The following is a 21,557-nucleotide window of genomic DNA, read 5'->3' on the forward strand; positions in this document are numbered from 1 at the left end:
TGGTCTACATTTATAGTTGTCTTATTCTTAGTGATAAACATAAAAAGATTTATTTAGCCCTTATTTCTAAGGCTTTATACATAAAATTATTGATAATACCCAGTTGAATATTTCTTAAACCTAATTTATCTGATTATTTCATTATGTCTTCTAATGTAGCTGTATACATATTAAAATATAAGCTATAAATTATTTTCATTTTTTCCTCCTTTATATACAGTTGGAGTCTTGTGATTTTTTTTAATATTGCGTGTAAGTGAGGTCTATTATCTATGAGTTTCATTTCAGGAAGTAAAGAGGATGTTGCAAAACATATACAAGGGGATGTTGAATGTGACAGAGTTGGAAACTACTGCCTCACAGAATTGGTTCTAAAACTGGGGTCTGAGGCCCACCTGCCACAGAAACATCTGTGGCAATCATTAAAAAATCTAGGTTCTTACAGGGAGCCTGATTGGCTCAGTCAGTAGAGCATGTGACTCTTGATCTCAGGGTTGTGAGTTCAAGCCCCACATTGGGCAAAGAGATTACTTAAAATATAAATATACTGCGTTTTTTAAAAATCTATGTTCCTAAATTCCAACTCACCAAAATGTTCTCTGAGGCTAGAACCCAGGAATCTGGATTTTTTCCAAAGCTCCCCAGGTGAATGTGATGCTCACCCAGGCTTGGTAGCCACAGCTACAGAGGAGAAAGGGTGCACCAAGCCATCACCTAGCCTGGGGTGCTCACGGTCTAAAAGGGAAGGGCAAAATTTTAAGTATAACATCAGGAGCATAATTGTCAAGTGCCAGGAAAAGAAACCAACTAAGTGCCTATTCTCACCCTAGAGAATTCAAGAAAGGGAGACACTAGCCTACAAGGGGTGTCTAGAAGAGGGTTGACTGGAGTGAGGGTCTGAGAAACAGTAAGAGAGGGAGCCTCATCTCTGGGGAGCATTACTGCAGAAGCCCTTTGCATGTATTATCTCCATCAAAACACCAAGCTACTCCCTCTGGAGTAAATACCCTTCCTGCCCAGGTCTTTCAACAGAAAATACTGATGCCTAGAGAAGTCAAGTAACTTAACTCAAGGTTTCAAACTCAGGCCGCACAGCCCAAAGGACAGGGCTTAACCATCCAGCTAATAATACTCAGGACCTGGTCCAAAGGAAGGGAGAGGAGGTGAGTATGGGAAAAGGCCCAAGGAGTTTCAACAAGTATGATTTCTATCCAAAAGCTGCATTTTCATCTTGCTTTTTACCTGTCACCAGCATTCAGGACAACAACAAGAAACTATCATTATTAGGGACTCCTAATATTATTACTGTATTATTCACATACAGCTGGAAAGGCTCTAGGAGGAAAATGGGCATGCAGGAGTCACCAATGCTAATAAGCCACGAATCACAGAAAAGCAACCTAATTGAGGCAATAGCAAAATGGAAGGCGGCTGGGAAGGAGACCTTCCTCGTTGCTTCCACTGACCTAGCAACAGAATAAAGCAGCTTCTGCTTAATCAATTCCCACCTAATCAGAGAGCCACCTTAACACAGTCTCCAGAGCAGCAAATTAGCCTAATAGTGAGTGACTGCACAAATCAGGAGGGTATTGGTGGGAAGGTGGGGAGGGAAACAGGCTTGGAGGAAAAGCAATTGGCTAGTGCTAAGGGGTTAAGTGGTGTTTAACTAGCTGTTAAATTGCCAAGTGCTAAGCTTCCCCATTCTAATACAGAAATTGTCAACAATGAATAGAATGAAGATGAAATGCATCAGATTCTGTTTTTATTCTACAACTTGGATGTACATCCAGGTAGATACAAAACTTATTTTTATCACTGAAAAGGGAAAGATCAAGGCTCTTCATAAGCCATTGGTTGTTAACTGTTTTTTAAACACCTAGAATGTAGGGGTGCCTGGGTGGCTCAGTTGGTTAAGCGTCCGACTTTGGCTCAGGTCAGGTCTGATCTCACTGCTCGTGAGTTTGAGCCCGGCATTGGCCTCTGTGCTGATAGCTCAGAGCCTGGAGCCCACTTCAGATTCTGTGTCTCCCTCTCTCTCTGACCCTCTCCTGCTCAGCTCACACTCTGTCTCTTTCTCTCTCTCTCTCTCTCTTTCTCTCTCTCTCTCTCAAGAATAAACACTAAAAAGAAACTTTAAAAAAACACACACACCTAGAATGTTGTCTGCGTCACAATCACCTAAGAGGCTTGTTAAAACACCGAAGGCTGGGCCTGCACCCAGAGTTTCCAAAGCCCGTAGATTCTGGGTGGGGCCCTAAAATTTACATTTCAAACAATTTGCAGTGGTGCTGTTTCCACTGACCTGGGGACCACACCACCTAGAATATCTCCAAAGCCCTTTGGAAAGGCGGGGTAGGAGGGGTGGGAAGATGAGAGCAGCTGAGGGTGACCTGGGAGTGGGGCAATCACAGTAAGCAATGGAGGGGCCCCCAATAACACAGGGTAAGTTCCATGTATGCTTTAAATCAGTGATTTGTCATATCACTTAAGAATAAAGAGTCTATATGGGGCGCCTGGGTGGTTCAGTCGGTTAAGCGTCCAACTTCGGCCCAGGTCACTATCTCACGGTTCGTGAGTTCGAGCCCCACATCAGGCTCTGTGCCGACAGCTCAGAGCGTGGAGCCTGCTTCGGATTCTGTGTCTCCCTCTCTCTCTCTGTCCCTCCCCTGCTCATGTGCTCTTGCTCTCTCTCTCAAAAATAAACACATATATATATATAAAAAAAGAATAAAGAGTCTATAAGCCAACGTGTAATGGCTACTACATTATCCGTGGAAAAAGAGACTGAAATGAAAACAGAGAAGACTTTCACATTTCATGAGTGTGAAATGAGATTGGTGAACCAAAGGGGAAGTCAGAATATGTCACAAGGGATACGAGGTCCCAGGTCAGAGACAGATGAATGGCTACTCCTCTGTCTGCAGGACCCTAAGGAAAATTCACTGGCTCCACATTGCTCCTTCCCTCTGTTGATTTATGGTCTTGCCATGATGAAAACCCCAGATCCACAGTCTGAAGAAGACCTGGCTTCTGCAATGAATAAAACTGTGGTTTGACCAGCCACATTCAGCAGGGTTACCCAGTGGTAACCAGTCAAAATCAGACTTCAGGCTTCTTTTGGATCAGCCTTACGCTGACCTGGCAAAGATAATGCAGGTAAGGCAGGACCAAACTACTTTGTGCATTATCGTGGGCAATGCGAATTTCTTCTGCTAAGCTGGAGCAAGACTAACACCAACGTATTATACCTTTTTCCCATGGCCCCTCCAACTTCCAGGTACATTGCCAGGAGACCAGACGTTTCTGGATGAAGATTTCCAATCAAGGCACTGCTTTGTGGCCCTAACTTTTATTAACAAAAAGACTAAAAGTCCCTTCTGCCCATCTTCTCTTCATCCTTTTCCCTTCCCTCAGGGATGAAATGCGGGTCACCAGCAAGCAAGTGCCTCAAATCTCAGAGCAGAGACTTTTGGCCTTGGAAACATTTGGAGCAGAAACAGGTGGTGTGGTCTGGAGCAAACATTCAAGAGAAGAAAATACCAAAAACTCGGAGAGGAGAATGTCTCCACATGGAATTCTCATTTGCATTTCATGCAGTCTCCAGTTTTTCCATGTCCCTTCAAAGGTTAGGTTCTCATATGGTGTGTTGTGAGCAGGTCAGGCTGCTCAAGGGTTTTTTCTTCTGGTTTCAGGCTGGGTAATATTTCATAACCACATGATTGCAGGGCTGAGCTTAGCAGTGCTGTATTTAAGAGACGATTGCATATCCATCATTCAGACCACATTTCAAAGACTGATAAAATATTGCTTCTGTGGATTTAAGAGAAGGTGATAAAGCATTTCCCTCTCCTAACTAACAAGACTGTGAGGGTCACTTCCTAATACAATGCCAGGGGCCCTGCCTGTACACAATGAAAATGCATTTCTAACTGGAAGATGGCTGAGAAACTGTATTGCACAGTCTAGGCAGTAAATAAGTCATTGCTTCTCTACTGTATATCATGGTTAGATTATTTGTCCTAAAACACAACTTTGCACAACCCACACACCTGATCAAGTCTTCTGTGGCTCTGCTCAGAATCCACACCTCCTAGACGTCTTCCAGGGGGCCTGCACACCGCAGTCCATTCTCTCCAATCCACCTCCCGCAGCTCCTGTGCAAACCCTCTGCTCCAGTCAAACCAGTCCTGGAAATCCTGCACAGAGACCCCCCACCTCTTCTCTCTTGCATTGCTGAGCTCCACCCCAAATGCCCCCACCCCCTTTCTTCCCAGTTTGTCAATCTTCTACCATGAGGCATTTAAAAACCAGGTTGGGACACCTGGGTGGCTCAGTCGGTTAAGCGTCTGACTTCGGCTGAGGCCACGATCCCATGGTTTGTGGGTTCAAGCCCTGCATCGGGCTCCATGCTGACAGCTAAGAGCCTGGCACCTGCTTCAGATTCTGTCTCTCTCTCTCTCTTAAAAATAAATAAACACTGAGAAAATTTAAAAAACAACAACAACAACAACAACAGCTCAAATCACATATCCTCCACAAAGCTGCTCTTCAGGAAACATCCCTCCCTGGACACTCTCCTCACCCCCATCTCCCGACTGCCATGAGAGTGACAGGCCCGCCCTGTACACGGGCTGTCCTGCACTGTGGCTTCTCTGCTTCCACATGCTCCCACCTTGCCGCAGCCGTACTGTGAACCCCGGGAACACTGCCTCCTCCCCAGCATCTCCCCTGCTCCCCTCTCATGGTGCCATGAGGTTTGTTGCCATCACTTCAGCAATCACCACCCTAAGAATTTGGTCCTCCCTAGGACTTAGGGTTTATGCTATACTTCTGTCTCTAAACCATCTTATTTCTCTTCCTTGGTGTCCAATCACTGCCCTCTCTTTTAACCCCGGGCATGTGACAGGTCTGCCAATTCACTCTGTCCCTAGGGCTGTTGAACAGCTTAATGAGTGTTTAACAGAAGAATCATAAGAGGCGATTGCTAGGTTGGAAAAAATCACCCTGGGTCCCAGGAGGCTATGTGCAGTTTACAGACAGGAAACCGGCAACAGGGAAAAAAAAGATTAGTGTGAAGAATAAGGGGGCTAGGCTCCCCTCCACCTCAGCAGCAGTGCCTCCAAGAAACAAAAAGGAAAGCATCTGGCTAGAATGTGGACCGAGACTGCTGAGATGGGAAAACTGCACACACAACAAAAGCACAAAGGTTTGCAAAAGGCACAGTTCGCTCCCCATCCCCCATCACCAAGAGCTCAACAGGAACGCTAGCCGTTTGCACTCAGCACATCTGTTTTCAGTTACCTGTGCCTGAACCACAAACTCAACAGAGAAATGGAGAGATTTCGAGCTGACTCCACGGTTTAAGGTCTGTTGGGGCAGATTATGCGGAGGCAGAGACGGAGTGTGGAAGCCTTCAGCCACTGCTGTGCCATGTTCACGGTCTTGACAGGCCACACCGATGACATTTCAGTGGGCCAGGAACTGTTCTTTCATTGCCTTGACTGCTGAAAAAGTTAAGAGCTGCCAAGGAGTATCACTATCGCTTGATAAACACAGCTACCCATGTTAGTCAACCACTAATTAACAGGTTAACTTACAATTAACAGTTGCATGTTACCAATCCATTCCCAACATATTTATCCTTTCTGCTTCCATTATTCTATCTTGCTACTATCTTCCTAAACCTCTCCAGCTAAGATTATGTTTTTCCTTATTGAAAAAGTCTTTGACTACTAGAATCTTCTCTACATTAATTCCTAAGCCCTGGTTCTGTTCACAACATGGGCTCTCCAGGCTCATAAAAATACTTCCAGGAATAACATTCCTTTCCTTTCAATGAATTGGGGATACAGCATATTGTCCACAGATAGATGCGGCCAAGTGGGAAAGACAGTCATTAACGGTGTTTTCCCTTCCATAAAACCCACCACATTTGGTGCTGGAGTTAAGTAAATACAATCTTGATATCACTGAGCTACTTTTTGGAATAGCACAATATTGGAAATCTCTCCATACCAAGTTCCACACCCCTCCCTTTTCAGACATTGCCCTGGCCTACATAAGCCTGGTACAGTTGCCAAGCTTTACCTTCCCCGGACCCTTACTGCCCCTTTATTGCTGTAAACACAGCTGCAAGAGAGAAATGTAATTTTAAATATCCACTTTGGTAATAGGGATCCCAATGACTTCATTGCTACTTTAAGCGTTTTTTGAGAAATTGTTACCAATTATTAAAATATATATTTTCTTGACAAGTATTGTCATCCAAGTACTTAATTTGTTGGGCTTTCAATAGTTGAGTTTCCGTTATGAACACAATTCTTTTGTAGGGAAACATTAAATATTTACTATAATTAAAAAGGCACATCATGCTAGTCATTGTTTCACTATTAGTTCTTATTTGAATTGCTTTATATGGAAACACAAAGATTAATACTGAAATGTCAATACAGACTATATCTAGGGGCTCTGCCCAGAGATGACATGAAATATACAGGACTCAATAAATATTTATTGAGTGGAAAAATGAATTGTATGCCATTCTGTTTGTTCCTAAGGGAATTCATCATAATGGGCTTTTTAAATTGATCAGGTCTTGGGGCACCTGGGTGGCGCAGTCGGTTAAGCGTCCGACTTCAGCTCAGGTCACGATCTCGCGGTCCGTGAGTTCGAGCCCCGCGTCGGGCTCTGGGCTGATGGCTCGGAGCCTGGAGCCTGCTTCCGATTCTGTGTCTCCCTCTCTCTCTGCCCCTTCCCCATTCATGCTCTGTCTCTCTCTCTCTCTCTCTCAAAAATAAATAAACGTTTAAATTGATTAGGTCTTACTGTAAGGAAATTTAAACAGTATAGTTTGGTGTCACCTGGGCTGTGTCAGAGAAGGGTAACCAAGTTCTGAGACAGGGGTCGCCAAACTCTCCCACCAGTCTCCACGTGGGAGAAACGAACCTGGGTGAGGGGGAATCTGAGTGACACTTAGAAACTTACACAAAAGATACTCTTCCATAGAAGTATTCCAATGATGTTTCCCTCTCTTAAAAAAAAAAAAAAAAAAAAAAACTACCAAGAGAATTATAAAAATAATTCAGATATAAAATAGATATAGAACACCACTAGTTAACTTGCCAAGTAATCATCTGAAAGCTGCTATGTTTTTAATTCATAAAAGCAGAGGCCCTAGTGTGTTCTCTGCATAGAAAAGTAGGGGCTTCTCTCACTGATCATCCATCTGGCTTCTCCTCTTGCTCAGAGAACTTACCCACTTCCACCATTTTACCCACCATCTATTTTAATTACTGCTCATTCCACTCCAACTGTTTCATCTTCATTCTCCCCAGATGTAAAAGGAAAACTCTTCCTGGATGTAAAAGGAAAGTAAAAAGCTGGGCTCAATCCCTCTCCTGCAAACCTGCTAAAATTCCCAACGTCATGCCTTTTGTGTTCCCGGGGTGGTCCTTGGATCTGCCCCACACACCCAGGATTCATCGTGCTCCATCAAAACCACTCCAACATCCCCACCTGGAACTCTCTGAACTGAACTACCTTTATCCAATCTTCATATATGACTGAGCTCAGTTTAGCATTCAAAATACACACACACACACACACACACACACACACACACACACACACGAGCAGTAACAGTCCCTCCCCATGCCCCTTCAGCCTTTCTCCAATGCCTCCAAGTAAAAACATTCCACTGGAAAACATGGTAGACGTTTTAGTGTCTACAATTGTATCAGAATCATTTTATACGGTTTCAGACAGAACACTGATTTAGAATTAACACTGACCAACAAGTATCATGCTGTAGAAAGTTTACCACAGATTGAAACAAGATTTAAACTTTCCTTCCACTGCTGGGAACAAAATGAGGGAAAGTTATAAGCAAGCAAGTAGCAGTTTCAAATTCCCAGGAGGCTTTTAGAGTAATATATACATTTTAAATTCCAAGGAAAAACTTTGCCTGCATTTCTTTAAAAGAGGAAATACCAGTCAAACTACACCCCATCACATTATCCCTCAAAATACAGTTAGCAAGTTAGCAACATCATTTCCTCACTTTCCAAACACATCTGCTGCTAGATTCAGCAAAAGACTTACTTTACATCCTATTGCTGGCTTTGAAAATTACCAGCCTCAAAAGAAATTTGATGTGAACTACCTAGGGGTTGGTGCCTTATACAAGGGCTGACAATGGTTTTCCGGTTTTAATTAAGCAAAGTAACTCCCATTTCGCCAAGAGGAAGAAAATGAATTGACTGCAAGACAGTTATCTCCAAAAAAATGTCCAGGATGTTGTCTCCTTGCTGGATTGAGGGGTACAGGCAAACTAAAGCTAAGATGCTTTCATATAATTTATAATATTGAAATATCTACATTTCTCTGGAGAAAATAAAGTAACCTCACATGAACAAATGTGTAACATGTTCATTTCATATAAGATCAACTCCCAAAGTACCTACAAACATGGACAGACATTAAGAGATGCAACTCACTTCAGTGAAATGCATTTACAAACAACATCAAAGAACTGCATGAAGAGAATGAATGAAAGTCCCTTGGGCCTCTGGGAGGCTATCAGGATTTCTCTGAGCTTTCCCTGCAATTTGTTCTAGAGGTTTCCAACTATCATTCCCCCAGAATATCCATATCCTACGACCAGGTCCGAATTGCCTTACCACGAAAACTGAACAATGGAGTCCTTTTCCTAATTCTAAAAATAAAAAAAATAATAATAATATCATCATCATCATAAAATGATATATGGCATTTACTCTTTTGTATTTTGTAACTTTCCCATTAATTTCTCTACAACCTTAGCAACCTACCACCACAAGATCTCACAAGAAATTAAGGCAACGTGTGGTCAAAAACTACATGTGTATTTAAATGAAATCCTAGAAATGATTCCTTACACAATTTTAAGTTGTTAAATTTTAAGATATAAAGACCAGCAACACCCACAATAGAAATCTATTTTCTGCTAGTGAAGCAGGGCCTTTTTCATAAGACAGAAGTGGTGAAATTTCAGTTTTGTGGCACTCCAAGAAATGTGCATCTCAAAGCCCACCCAGGAACTTCACATCCTGAGTGAGTTTGAGTATCACCCACCAGCCTCTAGCCAAATCCCTCAATCCTTCTACAACACATTCTGCAGGAAGTGATGAAAAGTTAGAGTTTGAGTTACATAAGGCCTATGGCCCCTGGTGAGTCACATTGCAAAATGTCCACCAACAAGTTCCACAAACCCTCCTCCTGTGAGAATGTGGCTGGGACCATGGAGGCTAAGAGTTAATCAATGGAACAGGTCCAATGCCATAAAATGCTACCTGTGGCATGGAGCTCCAACCTGTTCCTCTTCTGGGTCATGATCCATACACAGCAGCCCTGCCTGTGATAGAGCAACTGGAGAAAACGGTGCAAAGTGTGGGAAGCCATGGGTTAAAGTGATTTGCTAAACTATGGGAAATAGTCTAGCTGGATGTTGGAGCTTTAATGCTTGCTTGGCTCTAATGGAGCAATGACTCCTGCTCCTCTCTCATAAACATGCTAAGTAGATTTTTACTTTCACAAGAACCTACACCCTTCTGTGGCTTTATGACTTACTTCCACCACCAAGAGTCTCTTACGCTATTAACAGCCTAGTGTCACAGCCCTAAAGACTTGGACTGTTTGTTAGTCTCGGGCATGCCCCCTTCACAAGTTCCTGCAAAATAAACCCTGGTTTGGGGCGCCTGGGTGGCTCAGTCGGTTGAGCGGCCGACTTCAGCTCAGGTCATGATCTCGCGGTCGGTGAGTTCGAGCCCCACGTCGGGCTCTGTGCTGACAGCTCGGAGCCTGGAGCCTGTTTCAGATTGTGTCTCCCTCTCTCTGACCCTCCCCCGGTTCATGCTCTGTCTCTCTCTGTCTCAAAAATAAATAAACGTTAAAAAAAAATTTTTTTTTAAATAAACCCTGGTTAAATGGATTATAGAAAAACAAAAAGGAGAGAACACAAAAACCCATGTATGGCTGATAGAGAACCTGTACAGAGCTTTTAAAAAATCAATAAAATGATGGGGCGCCTTGGTGGCTCAGTCAGTTAAGCGCCGGCTCAGCTCAGGTCACTATCTCATGGTTTGGTTCGTGGATTCAAGCTCCGCATCGGGCTCTGTGCTGACAGCTCAGAGCCTGGAACCTGCTTCAGATGCTGTGTCTCCCTCTCTCTCTCTGAGCCTCCCCTGCTCATGTTCTGCTCCTCTCTGTCTCTCAAAATTAAATAAATGTTTAAAAAAAATGTTTTCAATCAATACAATGACATAGTATCAGATTCTGATAAAAAGAAGAGATTTTAATGTAGTCACTTCTGGGAACCCTCTGCCAGCTTCATCACTGAGTACCAGTGCAAGCAATTCAACCATTCCATCTCCCACATGAAGAGCCTGACCCACAGCTAGCTCTGGGAGAGTCTGAGAGTACTACCCCCTTAATTTACAAAGTAAAATGGTAAGCTGACCCGTTCTGCACAAGGGAGAGAACACTTCCATTTGACCACTGCACCTGGGTACATTTGCTGCTCTACAAGAGTTCCCCAATGGCACCATTAAAGCACATTATCCTTTCTAAACATCTTTGCCCCAATAGATTCCAGTTCCACCTTCCACCTGAGCCTGTTTCTATTTAATACCAGTTCTCTCAATTTGAAAGCAATCCCTTTTTATTTAATCCAGGATCTCCCAAAATGCTATCAAAATGGCAACCAAAGTTGACTTAAAGAATTCTTTAAGGAATTTCTAAGGACAGAAAAAAATGTCCTTCTACTTCCTCCACCTTGAATTTTTTTTTTTTAATGCTTCTCCCAGAGATATCTAAGCTGACTTTAAACAATGCAAAGTACCTTTTTGCTTGTGAAGCTGAACAAGTTGGTTTCCATTCAAACTGTTGGAAAATACCAAATTTTGATAAGCATGAAAAGGCCACATAATAGAAACTCTCTGAGATTCATTGAAGTTCCCAAATTTTCTTATCCTATTATATCCTTTTTAAAAAGAATCTATCCAACTACATGACATTGTGGAAAAAGCAAAACTATGGAGACAATGGAAAGATCAGTGGCTGCCAGGAGCTAGCGGGGACAGAGGGTGAACAGGCAGAGCACAAAGGATTTTCAGGGCAATGGAATTACTCTGTATGATACGATAATGGAGGATATATGTCATTAAATATTTGTCAAAACCCACAGAATGTCCGAGACCAAGAGGGAACCCTAACGTATACTATGGACTTTGGATAATAATGATGTGTCAGCGCAGGTGCGTGGATGTAACAAACGCACTCCTCTGGCACTGGGTGCAAATAGTGGGGGGTGGAAGGGGTGAGGTGGGGCAGCGAGTATAAGGGAACTCTGCACCTTCTGCTCAATTTTGCTGTGAACCTAAAACTGCTCTAAAAATAAAATCTATTTTTTTTAAAAAAGGATTTTATACTACTGGATGCCCTATATACTCTATTAGCTACCCCTTAACTGAAAAAAAGGAGGCAGAAGAGTCAAGAAAGAGGTTAAATCTCCCGCAGCCCAAAAAGGAAAAGTGTAAGAAAAAGCCACGGTGCTGTAGGGCCTGCCTTGTGACGTCACAGAATACTTGGCAGAGGATGCATGTTTCTGTTTGGTCTGGAGCTGAGCAAGAGAGGAACCAGCAATGCTAGTCATCAGATCCCAGCATTCTCTTCGAAGAACCATTTTCAATGCTGGTAAAGCACTGCGGCATTGCACGGAAAAGCCAGACAGATCCATTCAACATACACGTGCAAACGTACATCACTCTGAATTTTATATCCAGATATTTCACCTCGTTTTTTGTAAAGTAACTGCCCAGTAGAATATAAATTCTCAATTACAAAATCAGGGGACGTGTTAGCCAATTCAGGAATTAAACAAACCAAAGTTGCTGTCAGATGTACTCCTGCAAGCAACTGGTTTGTCAAAGATCAGGTATAAAGCAGGATCTGGGTCTTCAAATATAAGAAATTAGCTTTCTGAGGCGCCTGGGTGGCTCAGTAGGTTAAGCATCCGACTTCGGCTCAGGTCATGATCTCGGGGTCTGTGAGTTTTGGAGCCCTGCGTCAGGCTCTGTGGTGACAGCTTGGAGCCTAGACCCTGCTTCAGATTCTGTCTCCCTCTCTCTTTCTGTCCCTCCCCTGCTCATGCTCTGTCTCTCTCTCAAAAATAAAAACAATAAACATTAAAAATTTTTTTAAAAAAGAAGAAATTAGCTTTCCAATACATCAAATTCTAATTAAATTTTAAAATCTAATGAGGAACACCATTACTGACATCCTGCTATTACTCAATCAGTTGCACAGAGTGAAACATAAGGAGGGCACGTAGAGACCTGATTCAACATGCCCAAGAGGAAGTCTTCATGAACACCAAATAAAGCTTCAAAAGTTGCAGAGATAAGCTGCCCAAATATTCCAACACACAAAACCAACTTATCATCAAGTATTGACATACTATAATTGTCCTGCAGAAACACAGAGATCATGATGGGGCTCCTGGGTGGCTCAGTCAGTTAAGCATCCGACTTCGGCTCAGGTCATGATCTCGTGGTTCATGGGTTCAAGTCCTGTGTCAGGCTCTGTGCTGACAGCTCAGAGCCTGGAGCCTCCTTAGGATTCTCTGTCTCCCTCTCTCTCTGCCCCTCCCCAACTCATGCTCTCTCTCTCTCTCTCTCTCTCTGTCTCTCTCTCTCAAAAATAAGCATAAAAAAAAAAAGAAACACAGAGATCATGAAAGAAATGTTAATGAATTAGTTAATTAAAGGCTAGTTAATTTACAACATGTTTAACTGAGAACATATATAAAGACCTCTACATATCCCTCCACCTTACCTTCAAAAGTTAAAGTTTTAACACATATTAGTCTAGTTTTTCAAAAATGCAAGCACAGCCTTCAAAAGCAATCTGTATTGCCTATGACACTTGACTAGTGTGTCTGTCATTCACACTTGAGGTGACCCAGTGACCCATATTTGGCCAACTGATGGGGCTACAGGGGCAGGGGAATGCAGGCCACCAGCTGTGATGACATCAGCCCATCCAAGGTTGCCTCTCTAGAGTAGTGAGCTTTACCCAGGCGGCCTTGGACCCCTGGAGCCCATGAAGACTTTGCAAGAGGTTTGCAGGCACGGGTTATTTTGTGGGTATCACGTTCCAGACCTCCACTTCCATATGTCCACATTGCTAAAAGTCATGTGTTTGTGGCTGAGGCATCACTCTGCTGTTGTTTCCCATTTTCCTCTTCATGATCTTCCCTCAAAAAGTAGACTTACTTCTCACCCATTCTGATTTGGACCAAGGGAACTGTCCCTAAGGTGTAAAAATGTCTGGTAGAGAAAGGGCACGTTCAAGATATGTGAGTCAGGAGAACTTCCTTTAATTCACACCTCCTTTCCTTCCATTAACTTCCTTTATCATGAACTAATTTAAACCAGGAAACAAAGCCTCATCAAACAATCAAGAAACACACCTCAAATAAGAATGTTTAACTTGTGCATGTTTTACTAATAATTTATCAATCTTTGTGATATATTTATGTTTTGATAAATAGTAGTATAATAATTATTACAAAGAGAAACTCAATCCAGGAATTTATATAACTCTTAGCACCTTAGGATCATATTTTTATTGCAAAGTACCAGAGGATAATTGGGGCTTTTTAAATGTACTATATTTGGATAAAATTCTGTGTGAGGAAGTGGAATGGAAGTATTGAACTCAAGGAGAAAAGGGAACAATGTAAAATTTCCAACTATTAAGGAAGAGCTTGCTCGTGTGTTTTGTAAGTGATGATGGGGCACATCAAATCACAACAGCGTTTAAATTCCATTCAATACAATCCAAACAGTGATATCACCTTTTCATTTTAAAAGTCAATATTTACGTTATGCCAGGAGTGATACATATCCTTTGTACCTTTCTAACTTTATGATGGAAAACTTCAGATGTCAACCTAAAAAATGGGCAAGGGGATACATTGTTTGCAAAAACCTTTTGGGAGTGGAAGTTGGGAGTAAAAACATTGCAGAGGTGCTCATAAGCATCAGTAGATGGCCTGGGGTGGCCCTCCCTTCTGTCTACCCAGGATCAGTGGTGGGAAGCATATTCTGCTTCCCTTGGGCTCAACTAAACTAGAGACTTAAACCAAGAACCCACATTAACAGTCACTTCCTGGAGCGCCTGGGTGGCTCTGTGGGTTAAGCATCTGACTCTAGATTTCAGCTAAGCTCATGATATCGCAGTTTGTGAGTTTGAGCCCTGCATTGCGCTCCATGCTGACAATGCAGAGCCTGCTTGCGATTTTCTCTCTCCCTCTCTCTCTGCCTGTCTCTCTCTCTCAAAATAAATAAACTTTAAAAAAAAAAAGTCACTTCCTATGTAAGTGACTGTCCCAGTTAAAGCCAGTCTAACCTCTTGCAATTACAAAAAAATAAGATAAAATAATAAGCAAACATTTCTTTTTATTTTCTTGACTGGAGAGGGAGGGAGCTGTTTCAGGTCTGTTCATGTCATGACACACTGAACTATTAGTCATACAATTCTTTCATTTTTTTTTAAAGTTTATTTATTTATTTTGAGAGAGAAAGTGCAAGTGTGGTAGGGCCAGAGAGAGAGAGAGGGAGAGAGAGAATCCCAAGCAGGCTTCGTGCTGTCAGCGTGGAGCCCGATGTGGGACTTGAACCCACAAACAGTGAGATCATGACCCGAGCCGAAATCAAGAGTCAGACACTTAACCAACTGAACCACCCAGGTACTGCTCAGCCACATAATTCTTGACTGTATACATTTAACAAGGTACTAAGAAAAAAATCCACCAAAAACTCGGCAATATTTTCTACCTTCAATCCTTACATTCAGGCTATTTACATAACAAAAAATTAATCATGTTCTATCCTTCCTGTCTTTGTGGTAAAGTTTGCAGGATGAGGAAAGAAGGTAAAACAGTAAGGAACTGAGAGTGAAGGCAGGGAAGAAGGAAACACAGCAGCAGAAACTGGCACTAGATCATTCATTCATTCAATAGTCCTTGCTAACCTAAACTCGAGTGAACCACAGCCTTGCATACTAAAAAGTAGGGGTGCAAACATTTTCCCCAGAAGTAAACAGCAAATAAATGGCTTAGCTCCAGCCTTCCCAAGCCACACATTAATCAAGGAGCTAAAAACGATTAAAACCAGAAGTGAGAGGCTCCACGGAGAAACTTGCCTCCTTCCATGTAAGAAGGAAAATGAAAGTGCTCTTTAGATACATCTGCATTTAGACACATCTAAAGATTAGGCAGTTCTGTGACAAACATTCCCTTCAGATGGCAATTTCACATACTTCTCATAAAATTCTAAATAAGAAAACAGAGTACATCGTAGAGGTACTTTGGGGGTGAGAGTGTGGGAAAGCCTTAGTGTTTCAACACAACTACCAGCTACAAGTGTTTTCAAACAAGAACGAAGTTCCATGGCCTTCTGCATATCAAAAAGTTTTTCACCCAGAGGGCAACCATGAAGCAAAACCCTTTTGGCCCTGTACACAATGGGCTCTCTCTTCTAGACCAACTTTGAAGTGTGTGATACATTCTCATCTAGATAATGGAAATGATATGATACTAGACCCACATAATAATTACCTAGGCAGCAGACTTCAGTATTCTATCACAGGGTGTTTATGCAGTGTTTCAGGCTACATCCTAAATATAACTATAGAAATGACATGTGATTTTACAAGTGCTGTTTAAGAAGAGGATAGGCAAATGAAATGCATCTCAGACTGAGCAGAGAAAAACAAGATCTCTACCCCCACTAACAGTCGGGCAAACCAAATAATAACCACTCATCTCAGTTTTTCCCTCTGAAAAATGGGAATTTTACCATTCTGTTCACCTCCTGTCTCCTCCAGATTTTATGATATTGTTCAGAAAACATTGGAGGTCTTCAGCTGGCTTAGGTACTGAGTCACTGTCAATGTTTTCTGAAGTTATATACTACATGAATTTCTTCACAAATCTTCTTTATCAACAAGTATCTCCATTAATTCCTTCTCTCTGGAGAATAAAAAGAGAAAAATGAAGCTAACTTTTAGATGAAATATCACATGTGCTGACTGACCTCCCTTCTGCCCTTTACTAACCAGTTCAAGGTGCCCGTCTTCTTCTAAGTTCAAAAGAATCTCCAGGCCTAGAAGGAGTTTTAGAATAACTCAAATGACTTTGGAAGTATAAGAGTGGGAGACAAATTCTCTTTTAAATTATAATGATGTGAACACTGGACACCACACACACACACACACACACACACACACACACACACTCACTCAAACCCATAGCTCACACAGAAATTAGCAGACTTAGCTTCAAAGAGAACTTTCTACAGTAATGGGAAATGTTAGATAAGCGGATATTATTGATATTTATTTTTTAATTTTATAATTTCCATTTGTAATAATTGAGTGTATCTTCAAAATGCATTCATTCAGTTGCTATAGTTGGCTCTCCATGAGATTAAAGCCATTTCCATCCCCATATTGATCTAGAGTGTCTACTCAAAGAAACTAAAAATAGTATTTTTAGCATATAATGGGAAATAGAAAATATTAAGATTTGTTTCACTCTCAAATATAAGAAGTAAAGTTCTCCTCCCCCATCATGGCTCTTTGAGAACATCAAAAGTACATTTTAACTGTTCCTGAATCCACATCTGGAGTTTAAAAATCCAGTTTAAAAGGCAAATGATTTAAAATACAAACATATGGCTTCTTTCTCTACAGTGATTCCTAAAGGGAGAAAAAAAAGTCTGAGTACAAACAAACTATTGTTTTAAAGGGGATTTTTCCTTTTAATTAAAAACATACCAAGTAAGCTAACTAAGCCTCTACTTTCTCCTGGATAAAATAATAAAAGCAAGAATTATCATATTAATCTAATTAAATCTAGATCAAAGTACAGTATAGGAAATACGAAGATAACAAGAGTGTAGTATTTGATATCTGAAGAGTGTGGTCCCAAATCTGTGCTTGGGGTACAGCAGGGGTTGGCAAATTTTTTTTGTAAAGGGCCAGACAGTAAAGTTTTCGGTTTTGCCAGCCATGCAGACTCTGTGGCAACTACCTAATTCCACTCTCGGGGTCCCAAAGCAACCACAGACAATACATAAACAAATGAGGGAGGATTTGCTCTTATACAATTTTATTATGGACACTGAAATTTGAATTTCAAATAATTTTCATGTGTCTCAAAATATTATTCTTTTGATCTTTTTCAACCATTTAAAAACATAAAAACTATTCTTAGCTAACAGGCTGTAAGACAGGCCTCGAGCTGGATTCAGCCTGTAGGCAGTAGTTTGCCAGCCTCTGGGTGAGAGCCATCAAAGACTGGAACAGCTGTCAGCTCATCTAACCAACATCCTCATTCCTTAGAGGAAACTGAGGCCCAGAGAGAGTGTAATGACTGCCAGGGTCTCACAGCCAGTTCTGGCAGAATCGGAGGTAAGAATTAGATCTCTGGAAAAGCTCATTGAAATGATAAAGCAGTGATAAGGAAATGTCCTTCTTGAGTTCCGTTCACAAAGACAAGCAGGAGGCACTTAAAACCAGAGATGTCACAGGAACCTCATTACTAGTCCCAGGAGCCCCCAATACCTGCCTTCCCACTGTGTAAAATAATTTCTTATCTGCCAGTCACTACACTGATTCAGAAGGTTCGATATCAGCAGCAAGAACCTGCAGAATGGGTCAAATAACCATCAGCCTGATTCTTTCCAGGCTTCTGGGTACATAGCTCTGGTCATTTCTTTTGTAGCTTAAATAACAACCTCCACTTTGGTTATTCCAATCCTAGAATTCCAAGAAATAAGTGTCAGTGTTGCCGAAGAGCAATGTTAAAACTAGTTTAGAAGCAGAGTATAACAGGTGATGATTACTTTAGCTTAAAGCTCAAGAGCATCTCTAACATTCACCTTGGAAAGTAACATGGTCAGCCATGGTCAGCCTCCCTCCATTCTCAGTTCCTTCCCCCCCCCCTTTTTTTTTTTTTTTTAGAAAGAGAGAGAGAAAGCAAGGGAGAGGGCAGAAGGAGAAGAGACAGAATCTCCAGCAGGCTCCACACTGAGTGTGGAGCCCCACTCAGGCCAATCCCATGACCCTGAGGATCACAACCTGAGCTGAAATCAAGAATTGGATGCTCAATCTACTGAGCCACCCAGGCAACTCCTCCCCTTTTTTTAAAATATATTTCTCTCTGGGGCACCTGGGTGGCTCAGTAGGTTAAGCAGTCAACTCTTGATTTCAGCTCAGGTCATGATCTCACATTTTGTTGGTTCTAGTCCCATGTTGGACTCCGTGCTGACACCCAGGAGCCAGCTTAGGATTCTCTCTCCCTCTCCCTCTGCCCCTCCTCTGCTTGCGTGCTCCCTCGCTCTCCCTCTCCCCCCACCTCTCTTGAAATAAATAAATAAACTTTAAAAAAATACATGGGGCACATGGCTGGCTCAGTTAGTAAAGCGTGAGACTCTTGATCTCAGGGTTGTGAGTTCAAGCCCCACATTGGGTATAGAGATTACTTTAAAAAAATGAATCTTAAAAAAAAAAAAGAAAAAGAATTAAAACATACACATGTATCCAATGATGTTTCACTTACCATCTTTTCAAATAGCATTCTACAGTTTTAAAAGGAAAAAAGACTCCAAATTAAAGTGACTTTTTACGAGGAATCCTTTTTCTGACTTTTTTAATCACACTTTTTTTCAGAGAAATGTATGGCTTTCTATCCTGTTGTACATTCATTCTAAACTTGAAATTTTACACCAATGTTTCTCAGAAATTCTCCCATGATGATTTTTTATGAAGACTGCTCTATCAACTATCAACGATTCTGTTCTTATACACTTCCTCAAAAAGACATGGTTTTATACTTCTGTGAAGAGGAAGTGGCATTCTTAAAAGTAATTTTCAGTTCTTTTTGACAACTTAAATCAAGAACGATTGCAAACTCCTCAGAATTTTTCAACACACATTTATTCTCCTAGATCTATCTTAAATATAAAATTCTTCTATCAAATAAACTAAATCAGTTCATTCGTTAAAACCAAAAGGAAAGAAAAATGCACTTCCTAAAGCTGTAGGAACGAAAATGCTACAACTCAAATCTAAGTATGGAGATTTCACACAAGAATAAAACAAACAAAAAATTTTCTACATTTTCAATGTTGTTTAAGTTACTGATAAAAAAAAAAAGACCAGATAAATGGTCACAAATTTAAAACAAAAAAAATAATAAAATCAGATTCCCATTGAGCTGAAATTGACCCTAGAGAACTAATCTTTCATTTGACAAATGAACCAACCAGAAATTCAAGGACTATGTACTGAGTGTCTATAGACCAGTTGCTATACAAAGACTTTTCCCGCTGGATTGTCATAACTTCCGTGTAAAGTAAGTATTATTATACCCATTTTACATTCAAGAAAAGTTTTGTCACAATTGTGTATGAGGCACTGTCAGGAGAAGAGATGTGCCTATAGCCTAGATCTGCAGACAGCAACTTAGGTATTCTCTGAACTGTGCCACTCCCATGTAATATTTTTTGGAAATTGTTCAGTGAGATGTCATAACATTTTAAAACATTGTATACACAGTAATAGAGTGCCGTGGGACTGTGATATAAGACTCTTTGCTAAAGAGCAAAGCCCCTCAAAATAAAATGGTTTCTTCTTGGCTGCTAAGAAAAGTAGCATTAGCAACTAAATGTTACACTCACCTCATGCGCCCCAAGACTTAATTATACTGAGGCTCCAGAGCATCCCAAACTCAAGTCATCTGGCTTCTAAATTACACATGACAATATCATTTACTCAAGTTGCAACTGGCCATTTCTCAAGCCTCTGGTCTATTCTTAAATCTGCGCTCCATCAAGAAGGCTAGGGAAGGGTTTTCACACTTGTAGAAATAAACACAGATATCTCAGCATGCCTAAAGCAACACTGAAATCCTTGGGGGCCATAACCAACATTCACTTCCTGTTCAGGTAAGAAAAGGGGCGTGGCAACTCAGTCATTAAAACTGAGACCTTATAACTGCTTGCTGTTTTTTAAACCTACTCAGTTTAAATGGAAACATGGTTTTAAAGTAATGTAACATCGTGATAAGCACTGGGTGACCTACAGAAATGTTAAATCACTATATTGTATACCTGCAACTAATATATTACTGTATGTTAACTGGAATTTAAAAAGGAAAAAGTAATATAACAAAGTGATTTGGGACAACTCTAATAACTAAATTCCCCTGGACATACCTCACACTGAAATAACTGTACAAGGATAGCCAAATCTAGATCTTCAAAAAGGCACCAGAGATGTGATTTTAAGGCAGATACTCAAATATCTAACATGAGTTATGAAGGCCACTTAACCTAAGTCAATAGATGGGTAAGTTTCACAACTAATTCAGAGTTAGTTGCCTATTTAGGCAACAAAACTGGCAGAACTGTGTGCTTTCTAACAATCAAGGATTCTAACAACTCTACTGAAGACATTCTCTGAGGTGAGAGGGGAAAGCTTAGAAGGGGCACAAAGAGAACAGGAAGAAGTAAACTGAAAGAAAAAAAAAAAAGCTTCCCAAAAGAGTGAGTCACTAAAATATTTAGGTGCCCTGGACACATGCTAAGGTTTTGTGGTTTTGTTTTCTTGTTTTGTAAGATAAAGACTTTCTTTTTAAACATAACCACAATACCGTATTCACACTTTAAATCTTCAAATAACCAGGCAGTATTCAAATTTCCCCAATTGTCTAACAGAAATGTGTTTTTTAGGTTTGTCTGAATCAGAATCTAAATCTATTCACTGCAGTTAGTTTATACGGGACTTAATTCTCAGTGATGTATATATTTCCCCCACCCCCTCCCTCTTTTTCTTTTTTTCTCACAATTGATTTTTTTTAAGAAATGAAATCATTTTTTTCTATAGATTCCCAATAGTCTGGATTTTTAAAGTAATTTTTGATAAAAACTTAAAGGTTAAAAACAGGCCTTCTCCAGACCTACTACATTAATCTGTCAGTGTCTTGTACCGTGAAGACCATCCATCCAGCCTCTTTCAATGAAGTTCAATACTCCAGGATACATGTTTATCCACAAAATGTTGCCATAACAAGAATGTATACAATATTCCCTTCAAGTAGGAGGTATGGTAGAGACAGAAAGACCCATAAGGTAACACCTCACCTTATGCATCAATACTTTTTAGCACAAGATAGCAATACAAATTCATTGTTCAAATATCATGCCTACACAACACATGGAAATAATGAGTTTTGCCCAGACACAATTTATGCCTCCAGGAGAAGACACGTAGTACCTATCAGAAGCCAAGTAAGAAAGATTTGTTAATACACAAATACCATTTCTATCCAGGATGCATGTTGACTATTTCCTTCCTTTCCTCTTATGCTTTCCTAGTATGAACCCCCTGCTTCAGTAAAGCATGGCACATCACTCACCTGGGATGCCTTTCACCCTCATACGCTGTCTAAA

General features: G+C 41.0%; 1 protein-coding gene and 1 long non-coding RNA gene across 12 annotated transcripts in view; one reads left to right on the forward strand and one right to left on the reverse strand.

Annotated features, from left to right (window-relative positions):
* Nucleotides 1-21,557, reverse strand: part of ANKRD44 (ankyrin repeat domain 44) — a 343,429-nt gene that overhangs the window by 310,635 nt on the left and 11,237 nt on the right. The gene's annotated exons all lie outside the window — the stretch shown is intronic.
* Nucleotides 4,772-7,063, forward strand: LOC123599268. Its single transcript, XR_006713077.1, has 2 exons — nucleotides 4,772-6,592; nucleotides 6,819-7,063. It is a non-coding gene; the product is annotated as an uncharacterized LOC123599268 (long non-coding RNA).

The sequence above is a fragment of the Leopardus geoffroyi genome, chromosome C1 (genome assembly GCF_018350155.1).
Source record: "Leopardus geoffroyi isolate Oge1 chromosome C1, O.geoffroyi_Oge1_pat1.0, whole genome shotgun sequence".
Classification (NCBI taxonomy): domain Eukaryota; kingdom Metazoa; phylum Chordata; class Mammalia; order Carnivora; family Felidae; genus Leopardus; species Leopardus geoffroyi.